At 36.2% G+C, this 26,434-nt stretch overlaps 1 protein-coding gene across 2 annotated transcripts in view; it reads right to left on the reverse strand.

The window, feature by feature from the left end:
* The window catches only part of LOC129236335 (segmentation protein cap'n'collar), a 255,187-nt gene that overhangs the window by 221,195 nt on the left and 7,558 nt on the right, over nucleotides 1–26,434 (reverse strand). The window contains exon 2 of one of the 2 annotated variants that reach the window (XM_054870672.1): nucleotides 75–142. The exons of the other annotated variant lie outside the window; for it this stretch is intronic. The gene's annotated coding sequence lies outside the window, so the exon portion shown is untranslated. The remainder of the gene's footprint in view (nucleotides 1–74; nucleotides 143–26,434) is intronic. 2 annotated transcript variants of the gene reach the window in all.

Consider the following 26,434-nt stretch of genomic DNA (forward strand, 5'->3'; position numbering starts at 1 on the left):
TAGTGTAATATAGAAAGTTTATATTATATATTTATTTAGCATATCTCGGGGGAGTCTTATGACTCAATGTATACGTTTAAAATCTTATCCAATTTCTAGTTCCAGAATCCGTCACAAGCTCCAATGTTTTTGGTTTATTTGCCTGCAAAAGAAATGAGTAAATTTTCAATAATCTTTAGCTTTTTTCAGTTTAGATTGATTTAAAGCGCTCGTTACAGATTTCTGAAAGTAAAGGGTTTTCCAATAAGAAGTGTTATTTTGATATTCAAAGAAAAATGTTGTTTTTTATTATAAATGATCGGATGTTTATTTCATTATAAAGAGGAAGGTATGCCGTTAATAGTGGAAAATAACATCAGGAAAATTACCACCACGACCACGCTTACAGGACAATATCCTTTTCATGAAATTGTCCATAGCCTCACGAATGTGTGGCACGTAGCGCCGTCTTGTTGAAACTGAACGTTGTCCAGATCAATACCATCCAATTCCGGCCATAAAAAATCGTTAATCATCTCTCGATAGCGCAATCCATTCACCAATAACATTTTTTATTGGAAAACTCTTTACATTATCTCATATACATATATTAAGTGCTTATACTAAATTTTGGCGGTGGCACTACATTTCGTTCCACATGAATTTTTTTCTGTTTGTAAAAGTGATTGACTAGCGGCCGCCGTAGGCGAATGGGTTGGTGCGTGATTACCATTCGGAATTCACAGAGAGAACGTTGGTTCGAATCTCGGTGAAAGCAAAAAAAAAAACATTTTTCTAATAGCGGTCGCCCCTCGGCAAACCTCCGAGTGTATTTCTGCCATGAAAAAGCCCCTCATAAAAATATCTGCAAGACATCAACATCAAGACGCACACCACAAATAGGAGGAGGAGCTCGGCCAAACACCCAAAAAGGGTGTACGGGTGAATTATATATACATATACCTATATAAAAGTGATTGACTAAGGCCAATTACTCCAGTTAAAGTTTGAATGTCCATTTTTTCTGGCTTAAACTTAGTTCAAAAGATGTACCACAGCTTAATTAGCACCAAAAAGCTGCCCTAACTGGTACAGGGTGGCACAAAATTCATCACCCTATCGGAAAATTTATAATTTTTGCATTTTAATTCTACAAAAGTCGTACAAAAATACCGGTACAATACTCTTCTTCTCCCAATTTTTTTGGCAGGCACCTTTGGCGTGAGTTTGACAGGCAGTCAAGTTTGTGATGGTGTAAGTACTTTGATATTTTGCTTGAGCATATTGCAGGGGTTGCTATGCCAAATTAGAATTATTATAAATATAGAAAATTAAAAAAAAAATGATATCTTTGACATATTGGCTTTACAATAACAAATATTTTAATATATTTCTTATTTATTTTATATGCAATTTAATCATTTTTTATGCAAAAGTTTTACATAAAAGAGCATTTTGGAATCAGGTGATCTCAGCTGTAAGCATTTTTTGACAATCAGCTGAGAATGTTTTTACTTATGAATCTGCACAATGACAACTGCAGTATACAAACAGGTTAAGGGGACAGATACCTTTAAACGGCCATATTTTCCCTGATTTTCATTAAAATTATTTAAAATGAAGAAGTCAATATATTTTTTTCAAAATTGGCCTACAATTTATTTATACATTAAAATAATTTAAAATTTTGTTTTTATTTTCATCATTTAAAATGGCGGATGTACACTCAATTCATCCAGGAAGGTCGCAGCGGGGCTTTTCAATAGGCGGGCATTGTAGCATCGGCGTAACTAACAGTTTTTGTTTTTGTACGAGCATGAACATTGCCCATAGTCAGAGCCGACTGCCCTACATAAGTGGATAAATAAAAAGTTCAGCAAAATAATTCTGTTTAAATAAAATGATTTACATTTCCCATTATTTTGCATTGGTCAACCACCGGGACTTTCGGGGCTAGACCTAGCAGGCCAGGATTCAAATATTCTCAACTTATTCAAGTCACGAGTGCATCATTAGCTCGATCATGCTGCGATTAATTAATGGTCTGTTCGTTTTGTCCGGGATCTTGTCGGCGTAATTGAAAAGGTGTCTCCTGACGTGTCTGGGAGGCGGCTCTGGCTCAAGCAGGTGTCTGCATGGGTGAGACCGGCGGTAGCACCTAAGCAGAAACTATTTGCTGAGTAGTTTGTTGTGCTCCTTTACCGGGAGCATCTGTGCCTCGTTGTGAAGGTGTTGAAGAGGGGGCATGAAGAGGCAACCCGTCCCTGTCCGAATAGCAGTGTTTTGGCAAGTTTGGACCTTTATCCACTGCATGTCACTAGTTCTAGGCGACCAGACAGGCGCAGCATAGTTTAGAACCGGTCGGCCTATTGCCTTGAAAGTCGGTAGCAGTCGGTCTTTGCCCCAAATACTACCGGCAAGCGATTAGAGGACCTAGTTGCGATTTTTGACTTTAGTGGCAATTGCGGTTGTGTGCGCAGAGAAGGAGAGCAAACTTTCAATGGTTACACCCAAAATTTTGAGATTGTTACCAGTCGGAATTGGTGTGTCGTCAACTTTTACCTTGAGTTGCAGCTTGACTTCCTTTGTCCAGGTGATAGAAAGAGGGTCGCCGTCGAGTTTGTGGCGGAAAGTTGGAGATTCCTCGCAGTAAAAAAGCGAGAAATATCGGTGAGGTAGATGTTCACTTTGACGCACAGGCCATCAATGCCCATTGCCCGACGCCATTATTGTGCAATCGTCAGCGTATGAGACCAGGGAGACTCCCTCTGGTGGCTGGGGGAACTTCGATATATAGAAGTTGGAACAGAAAGGGTGAAAGGACACCAAGGTTACGAGGTATTCTGATCTGATCGCACGAAGCAGACTGCGCAGGGGACCAAGAGCTGCTGGTTTGTCCCCGCACTGGGGTTGAAGCAGGAGGGATGGCGATGGGCTATGTTGGGGGAGTTGTGTTGTGTTGCGTTTGTGGTGGCGGTTGGTAGTGCCGGCCTATCAGGGGATGTGGTAGCCGTTGCTGCATTAGACACCTGGCAGCACAACAAACTGCTCAGCAAGCAGTTCCTGTTAGGGTACTACCGCAGGTTTCACCCTTGCAGACACCTGCTTGAGCCAGAGCTGCCTCCTAGGTACGTCAGGAGACACCTTTTAAACTACGCCGACGAGATCCAGGACAAAACTGACAGAAATCTACTGGGCCAGACAGTGTTTAGACAGCCATTAAACGACATTCGCCGGGAGACCGTCATCACTTGCTTAAGCTCCCGTCCAGTGAACGCCGTAATCGGAGTCCAACCACCACCTATAGCAGATGAAGAGCTCCAGCTTACCCGTGAGGCACGCGTAACACTGGCACAATTGCGTTCTGGGTACTGTAGCAGGTTAAACTCCTACTTATCCAGAATTGACCACGACATACCAAACATATGTCCGGCATGTGAAGATACCTCGCACGATACTAACCACCTTTTCACAAGCCCTTTAAAACCTACTCATCTATCACCCCTCTCCCTCTGGATCCAACCCGTCGAAACAGCATGTTTCCTGGGCCTACCTTTAGATGAGCCAGACGAAAACAACCGATGATATACCCTACACTGAAGGGGCTGCTATTACTGTTAACCCTCTACAACTGACGTGGTATATAACAGAGGCTAAATATTACAAAACACTATTTTTCTCCATTCTTTTATAAGCACATAATCTCAAATTTTTATTATTCTTATTACGTTCTCATGAGTACGTTAGTGTACAAAAGGCAGTTGAAGTGAGCGCACGCGTCGGTGTGTGTGAAAAAGTGTCTAGAAGTCAACCATATCAGTATTGACGTAGGTGTCTGAGAAACAATCACCTCAGTATTTTTGTTATATTTTCGTAGTGTCTCCTGATCAACGTATCAGTGAAATTGTTTCATTACCTTAAATTTTTTTCAGTTTTGATTTGATGGAGCAGTTAAATACAAATCAGAGGATACACTCTTCCAAGGGAACATCATCTGGAACTTTGAAAAGCCGTGACGAGCAGATACAAAAGTGATTGGAGGAAGAAACCGAGCATGAGTTCAGCGATTTTGATGACGAAGGCACTGACCCCAAATTTCAGCCAGAAACTGAACTTTTAGAAAACGATGAAGTTTCAAATGATAAAACAGATAAAGAGCTTATTGTTTCAAGTCAAGCCAGGTCCATCGCTGAACAACAAAGTACTTACAATCAAGAAATGGATGCTGACACAAAAAAACCAGTTATGATAGCAGATTGCAACCATACCAAAGGAGGAGTCGACGAAGTTGACAAAAAATGTTCGATATATTAAAGCAGCCGTAAAACTCGTCGGCCTATGGCAGTTTTCGAAAGACTAATAGATATGATTTTTATAAATTGCTTTGTTTTGAATCAAATGTGTTCAGATAGTGTTGATAAAATGAGAAGAAAAACTTTTTTACTCAATCTGGCAAGAGAATTGGCGTTAGATCACATGAAATTTCGGGTGTTTAATGAAAGATTGATAAGAGAACTAAGAATGACGATAAGCAGGGTTCTCGGTAAAGATCTTCCCCCTCCCCCACCAACCATTCGATATAACTCATCGAGTGGAAGAAAACTTTGCACTATTTGTCCGCCAAAAAAAAAAGAGTAACTAAATATTGTTGCTGCAATCGCTTAAAACCAATTTGCTTCCAAAACTCTAAGACACTTTGTGAGACCATCCAACAAAATTTGTAACTTTTTATTACACGATTCATATGATCTCTTTTTACTAGACTGATAAGTTTAAGCTTAATATAGAATACAAAATTTTTTTTTAATGAATGAATGAATGAATGGAATATTGTTTTTGTTTTAATACAAAACTTTTGGAGGACGAATTTTTAACTAATGTTCAATATAAAATAATTTCTAACTTAAGCACTGATTTTATCTTTTTCTTAATATATCGTTGAGTTTAAGTTTAAACAAAAGTAAATGTAAAATATTTGTTGAAAAAAAAAAATATGGAATATTTTTCGTTGTTTTTGTATAGATATAAGTTTTAAGGTTTATTTTGTAAAATGAGAACAAAACCTGTTTAACGTAAACTGCCATTCTAAATTCAATAAATATGTTAATAAATAAAAATATAAGTCTTTAAGCAACAAATTAAAATAGTTTCACCAACTTTACAAGCCGGAACTTGGTAAAGGCAAGTCGTCGAAATGGTGTTTAATATACTACCATGTCAGTGGAATTGTGAAAATTAAATCACGTCAGTCGCAGAGGGTTAAAACAACAACAACATCGCCTGGCAGCGGGAGAAACACGAGGCCACTTACCGTGTCGACCACTCCCTATGGGTCTTAAGGCCTGAACAGGTCTTAAGGTAACGTAGAACCGGCTGCCATGGGAATGGACAATGGACTTGAACAATTTTCATCGTTGGTGCATGCGTTCGTGTCTGTCTTTGAATATTAAAGCATGTTTTCATTTGACATTCTCGAGGCGTCAGTATATTTTTAACTCATCCTACACCATTTCTAATAAGGCACTACGAAGTGTAACAGAGTTTAAGGATCTTGGAGTATTATTCGATACGAAAATAAATAAAACGTAAATGTACATACATACACATGCCCCACAAAGTCTGCGTTCACCCGAATAGCCTTCTTAAATGTATTAAAAACAAAATAGAATATTATGATTAAATTGAAATCTTTACAATTTGTTTATTCACTACATTCCCAGCTTTTAAGGGCAAAAAAAAAAACAAGACTCCCCACTTCACTTTTTAGATAACGGGAAAATTGCGCATTACTTCGACTGAGTGTTAACAAAGCTTAGTTGAATATTTTATTTATAACTGGAGATAATTAAAGAACATCTAAGCCCAGGTCAAGGCTTCCGAAAAAATTATCGACCCGGGAAGAGCGTTCTACAATCAACTTGGCAAAGGTTAACCCCCGGATTACATCCTCAAAATTAGTTGAAAACATAAATCAAACATTTAAAAAAAGTATTTGCGCTGAAACTGTCAAAAAAGCTGGAGAGCATGGTAGAGTCGCCTGAAGAAAAGCTTTCATTTCTCTTGTGAACAGACGTAAACGCATTCAGTTTGCTAATGTGTACATAAATAAGCCTCCCGAGGTCTGGAAAAAAGCGATATTTCCAGACGAAAGTAAATTTTGTATATTCGGAATAAAAGGCCGTCAAATTGTTTGGCGAAAACCTGGAACTGCTCTTGAAAAGCAAAATCTTGTTGGCACGGTTAAGCACGGAGGTGGCGGGGTTATGGTTTGGGGCTGCATGGTGGCAAATGGGGTGGGTCAGTTAGAATTTATTGATTCGACGATGGATAAATTAAGATACTTGAACATACTAAAACGGAATTTAAAGCAAAGTGCAGAAAATCTCGGCTTATCAAGAACATTTTGGTTTCAACAAGATAACGACCCGAAGCACACAGCCGAGATCGTTAAGCTTTGGGTCTTGTACAACGCTCTAAAACAGCTTAAAACACCGCCACAGTCCCCAGATCTTAACCCCATCGGGCATCTGTGGGATCTATTGGAAAAAAGAATTCGTCAGCAAGTGATTACTAGTAAAGAGGTTTTGCGGAGTGTCATGCAGGCAGAATGGAGGAAGATAACAGCAGAGGAAACAGAGAAACTAGTAAGTTCAATGCCAAATAGGCTGGGTGAAGTCCTGAAGCAATAGGGTGTCCGTTATTTAGCAATTTGATTATTTTTCTTGCGACGCCCCCTAAACTTTTAGTTTTCCGTCTAAGAAAAATTATCAGATCAAAATCAGCTCTTAATATTCAGAATAAATCTTGCCCCAAACACGATATATTTCCCATGTATATTACATAACATGGGATTTTGGTACTTTTTGGAATAAACTTTTTTTTCTCTAGTATGCTAGTTTACAGCTATGAAAAACACATATTCTGATGGCAATTTTAACTCTCTACAAAAAAGACCTCATGTAATTTTTCGATAAATTGACTCCTTTAAAAGTTAATCGAAGTTAAAGTTTAACTGTGTGTAAATTTCAGACTTTTTCACTTTTGCAGCAAAATTATTACTGTTATAGCAAAATTCTGACGTTTATATAAAAAAATGATCGTAGCAAGAAAAATAATCAAATTGGTAAATAACGGGCACCTCACTGAAGCAACGTGTATATTCAACTAAATATTAGATTTAATATTTGTATATAGCATATCATGTTTTTGTATTAGACTTTAAGACTGAACGCAGACTTTATGGTCGCTTTATTTACTTGTTACTATTCACCGCTATCTAAAAACTTATGTGAGGAATCTTGAAATTTATTTTTGTTTTTGAAACTTAAACATATAATAAACATATGTCAATATATACAAATTTATAAAAATTACAATATTAAATCAGGTTGTGTGTTTCATTCGCTAAAAAGTTATTGTAGGGTGAACGCAGACTTTCTGGGGCATGTGCATGTATAAGATTGGACCAACCATAGTGTATCCAACAACGCAACGTGAAATTAATTTCACATAACCTGATGCAAATTACAAGGCAACAGCAGCAGAGTACTGAACATCTCATTGAGTTGTTGTAATTTTATTTAAAAAAAATTGTTACTGTTTTTAATTTAAGCCACGCTTTTGAATAATTAAGACTCGCAATAGTAGGCCTATTTCAGGATGTAAAAAGGTAAGTATTTACATACAAACTTAGTGTCGATTTATTCATGTATCTGATCTCCAGTTGCGATGTAAATTTTAATAAGATGAGCAAAACCGTAAAAATTATGAAGTCAATTAAAGCTGTCAAACTAGTTTCTATAAACTGTAACAAAATACGAGTTTACAAATACACACATCCGCACCGACATCTGTCGCTAGATTACAAATTTATTCATTGTCATTAACATTGATCTGTAATGAGACATGCACGTGATCTCTTTCAGCTGCAAATTCACTTTGACTTCGCGCACGTTAGTGTTCAAAATGTTCAGCTAACACGAAATCACTGAGTACTTTTATGAAGCGAAATTGAGTTGTAACTATATTACATACAGACAAACATACGTACATACATACATACACATATACATTGTAAGTACGTTCATATATAAATTAATTCGCATGTAAATACCATACATTAAGACGAGTCTTAATATGAAAAAAATATCAAACAATTCCGCCGCATGCGAACGTACATTAGGTCAGATCGATTTCTATGCAAAAGCCATGCCGAATCTATGGAAGGTTATAGGAGCAGACCGGCTGATTTGTTTCTCGTTCTTTCGCCGTATACATGCGGATGTTAGCGCAAAATGAAATAAGGAAAAGCCTTCAATTCGTATGCTTTTAACTTCAAATGAATGTCGGCGCTTGAACCCAGTTCGTCTTTTTCTTTTATATTTTCTTCTGTCGTGACATTCTAATGTATAAAACGTTGTTGTTGGTCTATTGTCATCACCTTTAATGAATGTATTAGTATGTATTTATTTACATATATTAAGCCGGTTCGGTCTACATGCAAAAAAAAAATAAATAAATAAACAAAAAAAAGACAAAACAAAAAGACAAAAAAAAAAAAAACCAAGTAGGGAGAGCTAAAATCGGTCCGTATCGAACTTTATATAGCCACGCACAGTTTAATAAAATTTAATTAGCTGGCTATAAATTTTCGGAATTTGGAATGGAGGTTTATAGCCTGTGACATCAGATAAACGAACAGAAATGAAATCCCAACATTAAACAAAAGACGGCGGGGTTTATTTTTATTACGTCGTTATCGAGATACCCGCATTTACCCAAAGTGTGGATGTGAAATGCGTTAGGTTCTCCAAAAAGTAAAATCAAATCCGATCCTTAGTGCTCTAATTCTTCGTAAGATGTTAGGTTAGTTTTTTGTGGCAGTCGCTTTAGAATAGCCAACTCACTTAGACCACAAGGGTTCGTTGTGATACCACTGAGTAACAAGGAAATCTCAGCGTTTGTTCATCATTGGAACCATTTAGACGCTCTTATGAAGCGTAGCAAAGGCTTTTTGCCAAAGCCGGATAGATTCGTAAAAGAGTCAAACGAGGGGTTTCCTAAAAACCTTGTTCTCCTCCCAGCTAAGACTGGACTGGAGGAAGTATTCTACAGTTTCTTCCTCGTCTCTATAACTTCAGCAGTATTCATGGGAAAATACTGCTAGCCTAGAAGAGTGCCAACCTAACAGCTAATGACCGGTGACACAAGCCATGACTTTCGAGATGTTCTCTCTTGAGAAGTTGAGCAATTCTCCCGACCTTTTCTTATCTATTTGCGTCCAAATTAGCCTGGTTGTAACACAAGTAGTTTCTTCTCTCCGTGACCAATGGGCCTCCTGGAGAATATTATTTTTTATCTCTAATTTGCAAGTTGCCATAGGCATTCAAATTTTGCCTCTATTTTCAAGCAGTGGAAGATTAGTACCCTTTCTAGCTATCTTATCGGCCTTGCAATTTCCTCCAATATCTCTATGCTCCGGAACCCATATGAGACTGCCCTTAAGGGCTTATATACAGTTAGAAGGCGAAAAAAAGCGAGTTTTCCAGAATTTTTTCTGAGAAAACTTTGAAATTTATTGATCTAAGAATGTGTACACATATTAATGTTATCTTTTAATTGTATTTTAAGACTTACTATTAGTAAAAATATTTATTTGGAAAGGAGCTACAACTGATCTCCGGGAGCTCCTCTCAATAAAGACGTTTTGCGGTGACCACTATATCTCTGAATTGGATCCTCTGAAGTTAAAAAAACAAACTGATTTCCTTAAAATAATGTTAAATCTAGTAATTAATCGAAGAAATAAGCAAAATACATTTTTTGACAAAACGGTGGTTTGTAAAAAAATCGATTTTTGGCCAAAATTGCGGCCTAAAATTGTTTATAAAAAAAATGCTGTGAGCAAAAATTTTCGATTAATTACTAAAAAATATATTTAAGAAGCTCGTGTTAAAATTTGAGACTAATCTGTTAAGCCGTTTTCGAGTAATGTTGGTCACCGACTTTGAAAACACCATTTTGAGAAAAACGCGCTGCCGCTCCGCTCTTGTACTTTTAAGCACTCTGAAACGCCTTTTCAAATTTGCGTGTAACTTCAAAAATATTCAACGGAACGATATTAAATTTTATGTGTGTATTCTTAAATATATAGGGTTGTTCAATAGGTGCGCTTCAACTTTTTTCCGATAGGGAGGGCGAACGACGCAATATTTTTTATTTTTCGCTTGTCATTTGTAAACTTCATTAGTATACATTTCATCATGGAACGCTACACACTTGAGCAACGATTGCAAGTCGTGCAAATTTTTTATGAAAATAATCGTTCTGTAATCCATTTAACAAGTTGTCCCGTTTTGGGGTTGTGTGAAGTCATTGGTCTACAGTAACAAGCCGGCGACGATTTGTGAGCTCAGAGCCAATATTGAACGCGAAATTGCTGGAATTTCGGCCGATTTATGCAAAAGAGTGGTCGAAAATTGGGTTCAACGATTGGACTTCGTAAAACGTGCACGCGGTGGTCATGCAAAAGAAATCGAATTTCATACTTAAATGTATATGTTCAAACTCGATAATAAAAAAAAATTAGTTAAAAAAGTCAAACCGTTTGTGTTTTATTCAAAAAAGTTCAAAAGTTGAAGCGCTCTTACTGAAAAACCCTATATGTATATACATTTAGAAAAAAAAAACGATTTTTTGAAAATTCTAACTGTAAACTATATAACCCCTTAAAGACGGTGCTAATACCATTTAGAGCTGCTAGGCATTCCTGAGCAACCTTAGATCTTAGTCTGATTTGATGGCCGCCTAGCTATCCGCGAAATTTTTTATCGTAGTTTTTGTTACGGCGCGTGTGTTAAGGTACACAGTTACCTCCTTTATGGTTAAGAGGTCTGCCTGGTAGACGCTATGGTAGTCCGGTAGTCGCACAGGTAATTTAGTCCTAATTCTTTTGAAAAATCCTCATAGCCTACTTTATTTTCTCATTTGGTGAAACAATTTATTTTTCCTTTTCTCCATTGCCTTTGAGTTTGCCACACTCGATATAAAAATGCACACCCAACCTGGTTCGTAGTCAAGTCCAATCTGTGCTTTTATTCGTTTTTAAAAATGGATGTTAGTCACGCTCTTGAACAAAACAAACAATACTTAAGGTTTAAACACTTAACTTAAGGTGTGAACATATTTTTAAGTTAACTAAGAACTATGGCTTAGGGGCTAATTACACATATCAATCAACGTGGATGTATGCTTATGCTTACACATTCGAAATAACATTTCAATGGTGACCAATATACGAGAATTTCTCTTAGTTCTCTTTAGATTTAAAAACCATGAAAGCGTAATATTTCTTGCAAGAAGAGTTTGCTCTTGCCACAAACCACAAACGCCAAAAATCGCCTTCAATCCCTAAGAACTAAAAAAAAATAATACAACAGATTTGTCGCTTCAATTTTCTTTATTAAGTTATTTTGGTGAATAGTACAAATTTGTCCCAAATGTTTCAACCTGCCCTAATATCCAAAGCAGCTATAAGTTTTTATATTAATTTTCTAAGTCAATATGTTTGTCATCATCTTCTATCGCCTTTATAGAATCTATAAATTAGCACCAAGTATCTTTTTTCCAGTGCTGATTCGCCACCGCTACATACATACGTATATATGTATGCACATGTTTACATTGTGGGTACGAAGAGAGTTTTATTGCAAGCAACATTGATTGCACAGAAAAATTCTAAGAATTTTTTGATGCGCAAATATATATTTAAAATGTATTATATTATATATGAAAATATGAAAACACCACAAAAGCTCCCCAGTCAGGAGCACTCGAAGTGCGGATAAGTACTTTTTATTGAAAATATGGCATATATTTTTTCATGACGCATGCGCTGCAAGTGAATGGGAATCCTGATATGAGAAAAGGCTTTCAGAACCCATGCATCCAAATTCTACGGAAATTTTCTAATGTAGGTCTTGAGCCTCTCGCTCACCTCTAACTGGAGAGACTGGAAAACTATTGTGCTGACTCAAGATATATTTCAAAAAGGTGAACTTAATGGAACAGTTGTTGTTCTTGTTGTATAAACATGACATGCACATACGAGGAATGCTGCTGAAGTGACAGTCCTTGGCCGGATATAAATCCGGGTCGTTCCGCTTACATAGAACCGACTGTCGTGGGAATGCTCAATGGAACACTCTTAAGGGGGAACACCACTGTGAACGCGTGAAAATTAAGTGATTTACATGAATTTTTTTTATAAGTAGGGACGATTATTTGAGAATCGGACAAATTATAATTTATTTAACATATACTCAACTATACAGGCACACATTTTTATTAAGAAATATTAAAAATTATAATTGTTATTAATATTAATGCGATGAAGTCATAAAAAACTGATGCACCCTGGTGGCTACGATACAGCGGTGAAAAATCATCTGAAAGCAAAAAACCAAAAAAATTCTTAATCTATACATCAATGGCTATCGTCGTTCGTGGCGTTTGTTTTTTATTTTAATTTTATTTTTTTTTGAGAAAATGGTGGAGGTTTGAAAAATGAGTTTGTGGTTTTACCCTTTTTTGTTTTCGAAAGGCTTGAAAAGATATTAATTTTTGGAAACGGCGGCTATGTACGACTGTAGCCAATACATGTACAAAAATTAAAAAAAAATTAAAATCGGTTCATAAGTCTTCGAGAAATTGAGGCTACCGTGTTCAGAAAAGTCGTTTTGAGAAAACGTTTTCATTGGCGGCACTTCACTTTCACTACCTGCACTTATTGTATTCGGTATAACTTCGTCAATTTTCAAGATTTTAAGATAAATTTTTTTTTTGAATATTTTTGAATATATCTATATTACTTTAAGAAAATGCAAAAAAAAAATAGATTTTTTTGAAAAATCACAGTGGTGTTCCCCCTTAAAGACTGCATGAAAAAGTAGAGCTGCTTATTATTTAAATATTTTCTTGAAAATGTGTGGATCAGTAAACGAAACGCGAACTAGTCACGCTTTTAAATTCAATGGAAGGGCACCAGTTCGACACAAGGAGATTTCCCTGCAGGGTATTAATGGCTACAAATATGTACATAACAAATTTGCAGTCAATGGGATTTCCTATTACGTATGCAAGTATATATATGTAGGGTATTCCAATAAGGGCAAGTCGAAATAAAATTAAGCAAGCTGTTTGTAAGGTATTAATTCAATAGAAGAATCGATTGAAGGGCTGTAAGAGATTCAATTTTTAATGATTCTCGGAGGCATCGGTCGATTGCGGCCTATTGGCATACACCTGTGACTTCGGAAAATCCTACAAGAAAAAGTCTAATAGGGTGTAAACACTCCGATATAAAATTGTACCATTAAATCATTTATAATGAAATTGTATGATTTGCTGTTTACTCCTGAAAATTGCGATGATTGTTGTTGTTGTTGTAGCCGCATTAACATTCTCCATGCACATACGGGGAATGCTGCTGAAGTAATAGTTCTTGGCTAGATATAAATCCGGGTCGTTCCGATTACGTAGAACCGATTGTCGTGGGAACGTGCGATTGTAATTTGGCTTCGGTGACTAAACATAGATAACAGTTCTGTCAGACGGCGCCATAATAGCCCGGCTGCCACATCAGGTTATCCCTTATAGAAAACCCTATATATGCACACACACACTTTACATGCTCCCAAAAATTCTCCTAAACAGCTTGGATGGTGAGTGTGAGAGAACTGCTGGCCCGGCACTGTGCACAATTTGAGTGTTAGCAATAATTTTAGTTTCAAAGAAAATAAACAGGCAAATATGTACCTATACATACATACGTACACATTTCGCAAATAGATTTCTCAGGGGTGAGATATGCTAATGACGTTTTTGCAAAATATAGAAAAGAGAAAAACATGTTGTCACAGCTCGTTAGCTTTATTGAAAAAAAAAAACAATAAACTTGTGGAATTGATTTCTACTTCATAATGGCTAAGGCGAAATATTTATGTACATATGTATAATAGAACATATTTTTTTAGTTGCTTCAATCAAGGTATTAAATTAGATATTTTATATGTTCATATGTATGTATTTATGTTGGAATACTATTTTTTAAAAACTCGGATGAAGGTTTTGCTTATTTAGTTAGTTAGAAGATTGAATGATACTACCAAAAGAGGTTTGCAATGCGAAAAATTTACACATTCTGACTCATTGTTTTGTAAAATACACCAGTTATTTATGTACATATGTATGTACATACATATGAATATGGAGGAGGGAAAAAATACTGGATTCAGAACGAGTTTATGTCAAATATTTATTAAAAACTTAGCTATGCATGCATACATATGTACATACATACATACATACAGTCAGCGTCAAAATGATAGCACATTTGATTTTTTATTTTTAATTTTACATATGTTACGAATGATAAATTTAGATTCATACAGTTCCAATATATGTATATGTAATAATATATTTAAAAACAGTATTTATGGACAACCAAAATTAGTAGCTCTTCATTAAAGTGAAAAAAATATTTTCGTACTGCGTCAAAAATATAGCACATTTATGGAATCAGTGAGTTTTAAACACATAACAATAATAAATAAAGAAAAAAACTTATTCTAATAATGAGTAGACCCTCCATTTTTCTTTATAACTTCAGTCATGCGATTTGGAAGTGATTTAAATAGTTTCTTAATATACTTTTGCGGAATCTCGTCCCACTGTGCTAAAATGCTGCTTTTAAGTTCGTCAATACTTTCATACTGACGATTTTCGGAGTAAACCTTTCTCGCAAGAGATCCCCAACAATTTTCCAATATGTTTAGGTCAGGAGATCGGGAGAACCACTTCAAAATATTAATGTTTTTTTCGTTGAAAAATTGTTTTACAATTTTTGCTGTATGCACATCTGCGTTATCCTGCTGGAAAATTAGGGAACCTTTTGTAACATGATGGCCACAGTTTACCACTTCGTTGCCAATCAGATTTATGTAGTCTCTGCTGTTCATTCTTGAAGGTACAAATTTAATTTCACTCCTTCCACGATAACCAATCCCGGCCCATAGCATGACACATCCTCCTCCATGTTGGCGACGGCTCAAAACCTTAGGCTCCTTCCGCAAGTCAAGTAAACCCAACCATCCGGTCCATCTAAATTGAACTTTTTTTCGTCAGAACATAACATGCCGCCAACGTTTATTGCACTTAATGTGCTCTTCTGCAAATTGTAATCTTTCTTGCCGATGCGTCGCTGTTAGTGGTGGCTTCCTTTGAAGTTTTTTGCGTTAGATAGTTTCAGATTTTTGCAAAAATCTTTGTACATTACGTACACGTGTTTCAACACCAGCTGCTACTGCAATTTTCTTGGCAGTGAGGTCAGAATTGGATGCAAAATCGCTCGCTCTTGTCTAGTCGTAATTGATTTTGGGCGGCCTCCGGAATGAGCTTTTCCATAATTCTCGGGATCTTTTAATAAATTTGAAATTACATTACGACTTCTATTTAATTGTTTTGCAATTTCACTTATTTTTGCTTTGTTTTTATGCAAATTTAGAGCCACTTTCACTTCTGCACTGTTAAGCTGCGTTCTTCGCCCCATTGTTATCAATAAATGTTATTTTTATCTTTATTGTACAAAATAAACACGTTTTTTTGTGAAACAAAATTATTGTCCACATTTAACGACTGTCCATTAATACCTACCAATTATTTTGTGAAAATGTGCTATCATTTTGATGCACCGATTTCACACATTTTTAACGGTAGTTTAACTAAAAAATATTTAAATAGTTTAACTAAAAAATATTTACCGCTATGCCGCTCAAAATGATCAAGTGGACACATTTAACTCTTACATTGCAAAACAAAAAGAATAACAAAAGGAATACAAACATATTGAAGCAATTTTTAGTTTTTTTGTGATTGTGCTATCATTTTGACGCTGACTGTATGTATGATCATTAGAAAATGTGTATGTATGTATGTTAATACGGAAAATACAAGTTATTTAAATATTCTTCAGATACTAAATTTTACGTGATTTTTATTTCATAGATTAATATAACAAATATAAATAATAATTCAAGAATCCTTTAAAACTTTAATTATTGACAATAGGAACAAAGAGGTAATATTCATGAGGCCATTAAAATTGATACGAATAGAAATAGCTACGGTACAAAAATAACTTAGTAATTTTATTGAAAGTGCTGTTTAAATAATCAACGTTTAAATGAAGAATTAGGTGTAATATTTATTCCTAATTTGTGCAAGTAGTAAAAATATTCAGCATTCAAAAATTGAGAGCGCACAGTTTGATGCAAGGCGAATTTATTACAGGTGACAGCAAACACATATAAGTAAAACCCTACATGTATTTGTTGTTGCGTTTGGTGCTAGCATCATGTCAAAATCAGCAAGCAAATGTAAACATACGAATGTAAACATACCAATACATACAAACAAAGCATATCATTTTGACGTAAGCCATCCCTACGGCGAAAAATTCAGCTGGGTGAATGCTGTCACCTTATTAAATCCACCTTGGTTTGATGCAAGAGAGACGTTCATTTTGTGCTGAAGAAATTTTAACCAGCAAAAATTGCCCACCTTCAGCAGCATTTCCCGTATATGCAGGGGGAATTTTTATGCTACTACAACAACAACCGTTCTCACAGCAGTCGGTTCTATGTAACCGGAACGACCCGGATTTACATATATGCGGTCAAGGACTAATACTTCAGTAACATTCCCCGTATGTGCATGGGGAATGTTTATACTGCTACAACAACAGCAACATTCATCACGAAATATGTATATAATCTGCGAGCATTCGATTGCACTTTTCGTGAAAAATACATGCATTTTTTCCCACCAGAAAACGAAATATGGGAAAAGGGTTTACGCAAATAATCCTTTATCAGCAGTCTGTACTTTGGGAAAAAGAGATCGATCTCAAATTATAATCTGGTGCATTAACCACATGCAAGGCAAGTCTGTACAAGGTGATGTCAGTAGAACAGCTGATTTATGCACTTTGGTACACAAGTGTCTAAAATAGGTGATTTTATGCGTTTACATATTTTATTGTTTACAATCTTATTCTTCTTCTTCTTAATTGGTGCTATAACCGCTTACGCGATTTTGGCCGAGTTTAACAAAGCGCGCCAGTCGTTTCTTTCTCGTGCTAACCGGCGCCAATTGGACACACCAAGTGAAGCCAAGTCCTTCTCCACCTGATCTTTCCAACGCAGAGGAGGCCTTCCTCTTCCTCTACTATTACCAGCTGGTACCGCATCGAATTCTTTCAAAGCCGGAGCGTTTGTATCCATTCGGACGACATGACCCAGCCAACGTAGCCGCTGGATCTTTATTCGCTGGGCTATGTCTATGTCGTCATAAAGCTAGATTCTTATTGCGATGTGGAATTTCAGAATAAAATTTTATTGCATAAAAACAAAAAAAAAAAAAAAAGTGGGTAAATGTGCTTTGTGCATAAAAAGTTTGGAAGAGGGAATGAGTTCTTTCTTGAAGTATTAAAATTGGTGAGAAACATATGGTTGGTGTGAGACAGAGCCTGATGAAGAGCAGGAAACGATATATGCCTGTATGGGAACAAATAAGAACTCAAGAATGATAGAAACAAGATTGCGCTCATTAGAGAGTGCGTGACGTCACATTGGCAGAGTTGTGCAGTGTTGCCAACCATTTGCTCTTCGCAATAAATTTAGAGCTTTTTTATATATCAAAATGCGAAAATTTTTAAGTTTGGGGTTTGTTTCTTATTTTTAATTTAAGGCTACCGAAACTATAAGTTAAAAAAAAACCGTATTATTAAATAAAATAATGTTGAAAAAGGTCACTCTGAGAAGATTATAGCGTTAATGAAAATTTGTTGGTTCTTATAAAATTTAATATTTTTATAGTGCAAATTTAATTTTTTTCTCCTTTGAAGGTGCAAGATACAAGAATATTAAATCTTCTTCTCTCAACTCTTCTTAACATTGAAAACCTTTTTACACATTTTAAAAAGCGTTGGAATTTACTGAATGCCAATTAAAATCAAAGAGGTGTAATCGTTTCGTCCGATCCTCAAACCTTAGTGGGATATAGGGCATCAAGAGGTGTATTCATACTTAAAATAAGCAACAAAATATCAGAAAATACTGGAGAAACCATAACGGCATTTTTACAAAAAGAGTTACATAACCTCAAATATAGCAAAAAAGTCTTTCTCTTAATAAAAGAGTTTCGCTTAACAAAACAAACTCATAAATTAAATTGTTCATAATCATAACACATTTATTAAAAAAAAACGCACATTTTTAAGACAATTTGTCCCGCATACAAAGTTCTTTAAATAATTCAATAGAAATTTGGTATTTTATTTTCTTTAAATGGGCACTTGAGTGCGTTTTTATATCCAAATCTAGGCAACGCTGTAGTAGCAAGAGAGAGATTTGACTGCTGAAAGGAGAAGAACACCAACAATAACCGGAATCGCGGGCAATGCGACCAGATGTTAAAAAAAAGCTAACTGAAACTGAGTGAATTATTGAACTAATTTAAAAAAATATATATATATATTTTACAAAATTATAAACATTACATTTTAATTAAAATAGGCTACAAAAATGTATTGAAGAAAGAACTAAAACTCCGAGACTAAATAACAAAAAAAAAAATTGCTAAACCAAGTTACGAAAATGGTAATCTGGCCATACTACTGCTAATACGACGTAACTCATTGTCAAATTCGCTGAGAGCAAAGTAACGGTACCACGATAGGCGCCATCTCATTACTCTTTCCATCATCTAAGAACTGTATTTCGACTATGGTAATTATTTTATACAGCCACTTCAAACTATTTTGAGTAGATGGCATTGGTGGCGGACCTATCGTTCGACAACTGCACCATGTAAATACTACATCATTTTGAATTTTATTATTTATATCGTGTGATTAAGAAGTACAAATAAATCAATTTTAGGTTACACAAATTGACTCCCAACCAGGCACAATCCCGATGACGATCTCATAACTAATGCACATTCAGATTTTGTTTATTTTTTTTTTTTTTGTTTGTTTTTGCTCACGTTCACAAACGCACTCTCTTAACGGAAAGTTTAGTTATGTATATATAGATTGCAAGTCATATAGTCAACTGTCGTGCATCTCTCCTCCTTTCCAGAGTTTTGCTAGATACACAAAAATTACTTTCCACTGGTATGTTTAGACTATGCCTCGAAAAGCTGTTCAGAAGTGGCACGTTTGTGGCTTACTGCCAAAACGTGAAAGCGTCATCGAATTTATTGTTTTCTCGTTTTACCAAACAAATCTAAATATAACACATGGACTGAAAATCCAGGGCCTGACAAAGAAAATTCGTTTTATTTTTTTCAAAATTAGATGTATTCATCAACGTAATTTCTATCAAAAATATAGAAATCATTCCAGCGCTGCTCTAATATTTCAATATCACTTTTATAGAACGATTTATCTTTCGCCTCAAAATATGCCTCAGTTTCAGCGACGACCTCTTCATTTGAGCGAAATTTCTTACCGGCGAATATTCTTTTAGGTCTGCGAACAGCCAATCGTCACTGGGAAACTTCTTCTTCTTCTTAATTGGCGCGATAACCGCTTACGCGATTTTGGCCGAGTTTAACAAAGCGCGCCAGTCGTTTCTTTCTCGTGCTAACCGGCACCAATCGGACACACCAAGTGAAGCCAAGTCCACCAGCTGGTACCGCATCGAATACTTTCAGATCCGGAGCGTTTGTATCCATTCGGACGATATGACCCGTAGCCGCTGGATCTTTATTCGCTGCGCTATGTCTATGTCGTCGTAAAGCTCGTACAGCGCATCGATCCATCGCTTGCGATATTCGCCACTGCCAACGTGCAAAATCTTACGCAGAGTCTTTCTCTCAAACGCTCCAAGCGTCGCTTCCGCGGATGTTGCCATCGTCAAGCTTCTGCGCAATACGTTAGGACGGGCATGCTCAGAGCCTTGTAGAGTGTTAGTTTTGTTCGTCGAGAGAGGACTTTACTACTTAGTCAAAGTGGCAATTGCAAGAGAGATTCTCCGTTGGACTTCAAGGTGTTATTACTGGTTTCTAGATAAACGAAGTCTCTTACAAGCTGGAAATTATAACTGTCTACAGTGACGTGGGTGCCGATACGCGAGTGCGCCGACTGTTTGTTTGAAGACAGGAGGTATTTCGTTTTGTCCTCGTTCACCACCAGACCCATTCGCTTTGCCGCTTTATCCAGTTTGGAGAAGAGAGAACTAACAGCGCGGTTGTTAAGGCCGATGATATCGATATCACTGTCACTGGGAAACAAGTCTAGCAAATACGATGGATGTGGGAGCAATTCGAAGTTTAAGGGGGTATTCTGGTCTAGAGCCCTACTTTTTGGGTATTTTTCAAACTAGGATAAAAAAAAAATTAAAAACATTTTTACTATCCATTTTTTTATATAATATTTATTGATGTTTAAGGTATATAAAAAAAATTAAAAAAAAAAAAAAGTCAAAAATTCATCCAGTGACAGGTCGGTGAAGTAGGGGTTGCTAGTCAAACAGTGCTCCCTGGTTGACATGATTCCAACCCTTGTAGTGATCTAAATCGAACAAACAAAGAAAATTCTTAATTAGTAAAGATGTCGCTACATCTTGAGCCTCGGCCGAAAAAAAAAAATAAAAATTCACAAAATGGCGCCTACTTGAAAAAAAAAATTTTTTTTTACCCCTGTTTTTTGACCTTTACGAATTTTTTAAAAATACTTCAAATTAAAATTTTTCAAAATCCAAGGCTCCAGTGATAAAGAGATGTATGAAAAAGATTCTCACCAAATTTCAAAGGGATCGGTCAGATAGAACTTCAGATATCGTGTCAACCACCTCAGCAAAAGGAGTTTTGAGAAAAACGCGTTTGAATTTCGCCGTCCGCTCAAACCAGTCTAGCTGTCGCGTCACTATTCGAAAAATTCGAATTTCGAAAATAATTCGAATTTTGCAAAATCCTTTTAGGGAGATATTTTTGAATACCTAGACTATCGAATTTTGAAAAAAAAAAAATTTCGATTTTTTCAAATTTCTAGACTAGAATACCCCCTTAATTCATGTAGTTTTGCCATTGTGTTGATTGACTTCTGACTTCTTGTTTTCGGTCGACAGCGAGCAAACGCGGCATCCACTTTAAACAGAGCTTTCTCATGACTTCGAGTTCATTAAAAGCTGTACGGTTTTGTGCCTTTTTCAAGGTAAAATGATTATGACCCAAAACCAAACATGACTCCATTGTATTATTAAAACCAAGTTTTCCCTTTACATATCTGACAAAGTATGAGTTGAGCAGTAAATACTTACAATAAGTACATACTTACTATTGTATATATGTATGTGTATAAAATCACTACCCCATAATTTGTACCCAATGTACTTATCAGCCATTTTAGATTATTTTGAATTAGTTTAGGCAAACGAGCGGCTACTGTATATTATTTGTTTATCATCTACTTGGAATTTGCCCTTTGGTTTTTGTGTTGCTTATACAAAGTTGTTGTTTGACAACTATCTGACATGAACATCATGTGCACCATAGGAAGTCATGGGCAATGAGATGCACAGCTGCACAATCCATCGAAATTGTGAAAATTTACTATCGAAGTAGTAAGGGGATTTCGGAGATGGTTTGAAAATATTAGTTTTTGACGGAATTTTTCTGGCAAATCCACTCAAAAGTTAATTAAATATTAGAGAACATTTTTTGCTCCGGGCCTATACGAGAACTCTCTCTCTTATAGTTGGGACGTGTCCTATGAGACACACTATTAATACATATATGTACATATGTAAATATGTGTATGTACTCACGATGAAGAGAATAATAAGTTGGCACCGATCGTGGTACCGCATCGTGGTACCGCTACTTTGCTCTCAGTGAATCGGACAGAATTTTGCTGTGTGTGTGACGTCGCACTAATGCAATTTATTCTAGCGTTGTTCGTGTAATTTATTCTTTTTTTTTGCGTTCTTGTTCGCATTTTCACATTTCTCTCATGCACCTACACCAATGCGATTTCACGCACTTTCCGATGGGCGCACTCTTGCTTTAATCCTTCTTGAGTATGTATTCTATAATCCTTGAGGCTTGAGATTAACTTGATCAAGTAAAATATTTCTAAAATACCAAAGTTATCAGGTCAAAACCGTGGCTTTTCTTCGTTTTGTATGGCTCGCACATCAAAGCGTTCTGGGTACGTTTATGGTAAAATATGATAAACTTTGCAATAGAAATGTCAGATGGCTCAAGGTCAGATAAATAGCAACCCACGTATTGCCAACATAAGGAGTATTTTTATGGCATAAATTGCCAACCTCAACTAGAGAAAAATTATTCTGAATGTGATTCTTTTCAAAATGTGATTCTCAAATGGGGACAAAAAAAAAGTGCGTGTAGCGTAGTACACATAACAGAAGTAAAACTTTCAAGGCAGACAAAGAAAGAGGGAGATACCCGAGAGAGAATGAGAGAGAGAGAAAGAATATATATCTAAATAAATAAACAACATTTGCAGAGAGTACAAATAGACAAAATTTACAAAAAACTGAGAAGGGTCGACCGGTGTAGGTAAACGCCGGACACAAACCGTGGCAACAACGCGCACTACTCCGAGCGTTTATCACCCGCACAAACGCAGCGATTCCAGGACTGCAGCAACGTCACAAATTACCGCAAAGCAATACCCATAAATCCCACGCCGGATGGATAGCACTTTATAGTACGCACAAGCACTAGCCAGGAAACGAAAATAAGCGCCAAAAAGTAGGCACCAAAAAACGCCAAAAAAATGGGACCAAAAAACGCCCCAAACAGTAGGCACGAAGGAAATATAACGCCAAAAAGTAGGCACCAAAAATATATTTCCTACAAGTTTGCACCAACAAACAAGCGCCAAAAAGTAGGCAGTGTTATTTCTCGCTAGAAATTAGCAACCACAAGGAAAAACTCAGGAAAAATATATATATAAGATATATATAAGGTATATCTCTCTCTCTACTTTTCCTATACGTTATATCTTTTTTCTCCCTCGCGCAACGAAAATGCCCAAAACGTTGCATGGCCTTGAAATTTTACTCTCCATTCTCACTCGTTGATCGACGCCTAAGAAGTTTCACTTCAAAAAGTTCGAATCGCCAAACATTTGAATTTCAACTGTTATGAAATATTTGCATACATAAAAAAATAACAATACATGTATAGAGAAATGAATTCGAAGAGAACTTTCGGTTTTTTCACAGCCATGGCAAATTTCCAAAGCATTTTTCCATGAAAAATGAAAAAGCTTCTCACAAAAGCAGCATAATAAAAAAAACCAAATTATTTTGGCAAACAGTTTAGCTGCTTACGAAATATTAATAAAAATAAATGAGTACCCAAAAGAGTAATTTGTTTGTGTGAGCTCGTATTTTCTTGATAAACATGACGCCCGCTTGTTTATCTTATCTCACCAAACACTCACCGCCAATAGCAGCGGCACTGTTGTCATAGCATAACTTCCCGAACGAACAAACGGCCGATTGCTTGGCACTACTTCGAGTGTTTACTGATGCTCAATTACTTCGATTTTGCATATGTATAGGTGCATACATGCTATATTTTTTATTGTAATTCCTAATCGCTTCTTTGTTTCTTTTATCTACACAGTCAACATTTGTCAAATTATTCAAAGTAAATATTTAGTTCTCAAAGCCAAGTGTTCCTTCCTGAAGTCACGTATTATTACGAATAACATACGAATGCTCAAGTTCGTCATAGTTTCACGATATAACAGATGCCAGGTTTTCCACAGAAATTGAATTCGTCTACTGGTGAGCTAAGATAAGATTTTAATTTACCAGTATGGAGCGATTTTTACATACATACATATGTACATGTACATAATATATAAGTTGTTTTCTGATTAATAGGTTGATAAGACGCAGACATTGCTAATTTTGGGCATAGTCATTAGGGGTATTCACTTCACTTTCGCTATTTTTAGTTGGCAGTTCGGCAAATGGGTTTTGCTGTGAACGATCTTTTTGACTGATTTCTGTTAATTGGTAACGCTTTTTCGCACCAGCTGATTTATAAAAATTTCATTAAAAAAAATACTAGAAATGCCGCATTTCAGCGAGAAAGCCAACATTAGACCTATTATATTCGCCACTTCCCCGCTCACTATCTCTATGCTCGATTAACTTGACGAAAAATTTGCATGCGAAGACAACAAAAAGTTATCGAGTTGTAGTTGTTGTTGTAGCAGCATAAACATTACCCATATTACATACGGCGAATGCTGCTGGAGTGACAGTCCTTGGCCGGATATAAATCCGGCTCGTTTCGGTAACGTAGAACCGACTGTCGTAGAGACGAAAGTTATCGAGTAAGATTCGCCGCTACGAGTATGGCTATAGCTCATTAGACTACTGTCTTACCAACACCTGCAATGTAAGGCAGCTCTCTTCCCGCATTGTCGACATATGTATGTATGTGCATTTGTACCAGTTGCTTCATCTATTCGCCACTTTCTAAAGCTTGGCGAAAAGAAGAGGCCCATTATCAATCAATTAATAAAAAGGGCATCTTCCACATTCTCAGCCAAAAAATTTATAATAAGACACTAAAAATCTCAAAAAACCTCTTAATTTGTTCGGCCTTCTGGTGCGTGCGATGGCCTTCAAGGCCTCTCCTTGGATGAAGGATTCAAGTGGTGGTAGACTAACCAGAGCACCTAATGCCGTCGCAATCTCGATAAGGTCTTCCTGACTCGCACTAGAGAGAGTTCACTCATCCAGACCAGTGATGCATAGGTAATAATTGGTCTTACCATCGCTGTGTAGATCCATAGGATCTTGCTAGGAGAAAGACCCCAAGTTTTCCCAAACAAAACCTTGCACTGTCATAAGGCTGTCGGTGCTTTGGATGTTTTTGATTAAACGTGTTACTCCAAAGGAGTTTATTATCGAGGATGTCTCCAAGATATTTGATTTCTTTGGATAGCTGGATTTTGATTCTTTGAAGCTTCGGAAGAACGAGTCCATCGACCTACATATGTATATATGCAGCCAGTAGTCGAGTAGTTTCGAATGTGGAAAACGGCATAATTAATTACCTACTTTCAACAATTGATGGTCAATTAAAAGTTGAGATCACTTTTTATATTGCTGCATTAAAAGTGCATTCAAGTGGGTAAATAGCAATTATTAGTATGTGTCATTACCAGTTACTATATAAACTCATTCATACAAACGTATTTACTTGTATTTGCATACATATATATATGTGGGGCGTTCCACGTCAACCGGACCAAAGCTCTGTCCAAAATTCTATGGGATGAAAATAATCATATAATATGTCAAAATACTCGTAAACTCATGCCCTTTCAATTGCAAAGTGGCAAATTTGAAAATTCAAAATGGCGTCATTACTGTGTCACCTCAAAGACACTAAATTCCAAAATTTGCAAATATATCTATCAATTACTTTTAAAAATAGGTTCAAAAATGATGACTCATGATATATTTGAATGTTTTTGGGGTCGCTGATTACGAATCTGAAATCAGATTTTCAAAATTCAAAATGGCGGATCCAATATGGCGGACATTTTTCGAAAATTTTTTTGGATTCGCTTGAAACTCATCACTTGGGGGTTTTCGGGGTCGCTGATGACGAATCCGATGTCAGATTTTCAAAATTCAAAATGGCGGATCCAATATGGCGGACATTTTTCGAAAATTTTTTTGGATTCGCTTGAAACTCATCACTTGGAGGTTTTCGGGGTCGCTGATGACGAATCCGATGTCAGTTTTTCAAAATTCAAAATGGCGGATCCAATATGGCGGATATTTTCGAAAATTTTTTTAATTTGCTTAAAATTTGTTACTCGGGGGTTTTCGAGGTCGCTGATGACGAATCCGATGTCAGTTTTTCAAAATTCAAAATGGCAGATCCAATATGGCGGATATTTTCGAAATTTTTTTTAATTTGCTTAAAATTTGTTACTCGGGGGTTTTCGAGGTCGCTAATGACGAATCCGATATCAGTTTTTCAAATTCAAAATGGCGGATCCAATATGTCAAATCAATGTTGCTTTATAGCCCTAAAAAGGGCTGATTGATGATTTATTTTTTGGTGTTTTAGCTACTTTATTAGCCCTGAAAGGGGCTGATTAAAGGTTTATTTTTTGGTGTTTTAATTAATTTATTAGCTCTGAAAAGGGCTGATTGATAGTAACTCTCTTTAAATGGTTTTATATTTCAAAACGGCTGATTAATATTGGATAATGGCGAGTGGTTCATGGTTATTCGAGTACCTATAAACGTTGAGTTTATTATGTGGTGTAACTATAAAACAATGTGCTGATTGGATTTTTGTTACAGAAGGTGCCGCGGAA

The sequence above is a fragment of the Anastrepha obliqua genome, chromosome 1 (assembly GCF_027943255.1).
Source record: "Anastrepha obliqua isolate idAnaObli1 chromosome 1, idAnaObli1_1.0, whole genome shotgun sequence".
NCBI classification, from domain to species: domain Eukaryota; kingdom Metazoa; phylum Arthropoda; class Insecta; order Diptera; family Tephritidae; genus Anastrepha; species Anastrepha obliqua.